The sequence below is a fragment of the Chlorocebus sabaeus genome, chromosome 10 (genome assembly GCF_047675955.1).
Source record: "Chlorocebus sabaeus isolate Y175 chromosome 10, mChlSab1.0.hap1, whole genome shotgun sequence".
In the NCBI taxonomy this organism is placed as follows: domain Eukaryota; kingdom Metazoa; phylum Chordata; class Mammalia; order Primates; family Cercopithecidae; genus Chlorocebus; species Chlorocebus sabaeus.
In genome coordinates, this window is record NC_132913.1 from 61,632,266 (window position 1) to 61,635,128 (window position 2,863).

Sequence of the window (2,863 nt, forward strand, 5' to 3'; positions counted from 1 at the left end):
GCAAATGTCTAGATAGCTGTCTTGAGCCACATCAAAGTTAAGAAGAGAAAACTGGGACTGCAGATTTCAGTCATGAGTAAACAGGCTAGTTAAAACGGGTTAGTTGGATGTGATTGCTTGGGGCAAGCATACTAAGTAAGCAAGAAGTGGGCCAAGGATGAAACTCTGGGGAACACTTATATTTTAGGAGCAGGCTAAAAATAAAGATCCAGTGAAGTTGATGGAAAAAGAAGTCTACTAATAGAGCGGGAAAACTAGAAGAGAGTAGTTATTACAGCTAAGAGAAGAGAGACTTTCACAAAAAAAGGAGTTTACAGTGGTGCTATTGTCAATAGCCGGTTTGTAAAGTGTTTGCCAGTTCACAAGAAGACAAATAAGGAGCTTGGGACCACAATGTAAATTAACTGCTTCCTTCATTAACAAAGAACAGCTGAACTAAAACAGTGTATCCTGTGACATAAATGACTGAGGCAGCGCATAAAAATACATAACAGAGTGACCAGCAGATGTATAGCATTCACTCTTATTTCTGGTGAACAAATGAGACCTTAAAACCTACCAGACTCTTTGTAAGCTTGGGAAACTGAAAATGAACAAGGAAAAAAAGAACCTACTGGACTTTAATAAACCCAACATGCTTAATTTTACAATTAGAATTTTCTTTCTTTCTTTTTAAATATAGATGGGGTCTCACTTTGTTGCCCATGCTGGTCTTGAATTCCTGGCCTCTCAAAGTGTTGGGATTATAGGTATGAGCCACCATACCTGGCCCTTAAAATTTTCATGGTGGAACTCTTTTGCACTCTTTGATCAAACTCCTTTGTTTCTTCCACTTCTATTTCTTAAAAACAAACAAACAAACAAACTTTACTGGAGTATGACATATAAAAAGTTGTACATATTTAATGTATACAACCTGAGTTTGGTGACAAGTATATATATCCCTGAGAAACCATCACCACAATCCAGACTATAAACATATCCATTATCTCCAAAAGTTTCCTCCTACCCGAATACATTTTTCTATTTATCTTCATTTAATATAGTTCCTCTATCCTTAGTTAATTAAGAATGTTAGAGGTTACCCCCTCTCCCCATAAAGTGTTAACTATCTAGAAAGGTCTGCTAATCAAAAACATTTCATTCTTCTCCTCTATCCTGGGAAAAGTATAAAACAGATCACAAAGGCCAACAGTATTTGGTACATTTTACATAACACTTTATACGGATGAGAAGAATGTAGGTTCTAAGCCTATAATTGCTTTACTGAATTTCTCATAGGGGATTTGCAAAAGTTATTCTCCGTGGATTTCTTTTTTCTTGTAAGAAAGCTGATTCAATGACTTTTATAAAGCTAAATGTCAAAAGTTCCAGTAAAAAATTATGATTTCTCAGGTATATTTGTCTCTAAATATAAACAGCAACTAAGCAAGCAACTAAATTCCATCTAATCTCTTCATTCTCGTAAAACTAGTAATAGCTGACCCCCTGAGTATGCAGAGAAAGGAAACGTCTGTGTTTGGTGTCAACAGTTATTGAGCTAACCAAATACAAGAAATCTCCCTCCCACAGTTGCAACCACGCAAACACAAACTGGTGCGGCGGAAAAAATCACTAGGTTAATCGGGTGTTCCAGATTCTAGTTCTGGTACAACATTTAACTAGCTGTGTAACTCTTGGCAAATTTGTTTCCTCATTTATAAAATAAGGAGATGGGGCTGGATGATTACCAAAGAGCTTTCAAGGTGTATCTGTGTTATTAAAATTTCATGGGGGAGTTACTAAGAAAAAATGTTTAATAAGGCTCCTTAGGAAGGTAACAGTGAAAAAAAGTTGAGAATCACTGGTCTAGAAGTGAGAGTATACAGCAATATCTCATCACCTCAACTCGTTCTAAAACCAAATAAAAGCTTAGTTATTTTCACAACTTTCTATATAGGGGCAATCAACATTTTATTGAGCACCTCCTCTCTGTAGCGAACAGTGATAGATGCCTACGTTGTTTCAAATCCTTTATCTCCACTATTTCACTTAATCCTCACAATTAAGCCAATCACCCTTAATTTACAGATTAGGAGACTGAGGGTCAGATATTACAAATATTTTGTTCAAGGTCTTAAGGCTAAAAGTGACTGCTCGAATAACTAGAATCCAGATTTGACTCCAGAGCCGATTCTTTTTAATTCACTCTTCTGCTTTTCATTACTATGATATTCACCAAGGTATTACACCTGGTAGACCTGTAATTACGTAAAACACTAAACTTCAACGAGGTCATTAAAAAGACACTAGATTATTGGGTAAATTTTTAAAAGATCTATCTTAAACGTGGAGACTTCTTTGTACAGAAAAGTAGAGTTCAGAAGCTGTGATCCCTGGGATCCGAAAAGACAAAAAACCAGAATCAGCTGAGGGAAGTACTGAGGAATTTTGACATTAGTCTTCACATATTACGGATTTACATTCCGGCCGACAAAGATGATCTAGGCCGCCGGTCTCCTCGCTGTTGCAGAATAAACGCTGAGGATCCCCTGCGTCAGCGAGCTGCTCAGCAGAGAAAGGCGAGACTACGGGGCTTTAGGCCTAGAGAAGCGGGGGCTGTCCTACGGACCTCAGAGACATCACCACTTTCACTTCCAGCACCTCAGGGAAGGCAGTCTCCGTGGGCCTGATCCCTCCCCGGGTCTCTTTACTCACTTTTTTGATGTTGGATTTGGAGGCAGGATGAAAGTCTTTCTTACACATGAAGTTGGCGAAGGATTTCCCCATCTTGGAACTGGAGCTAGGGAAAGCAGCACCTAAATCTGTAAGTAACGTAAACAAACTCAGCCTCCTAACCGGAACTGCTTTTCCAGCGGCAGGG

At 38.5% G+C, this 2,863-nt stretch overlaps 1 protein-coding gene across 1 annotated transcript in view; it reads right to left on the minus strand.

Moving 5' to 3' along the window:
* The window catches only part of CIRSR (corepressor of RBPJ and splicing regulator), a 501,165-nt gene that overhangs the window by 45,545 nt on the left and 452,757 nt on the right, over positions 1-2,863 (minus strand). The window lies entirely within an intron of this gene.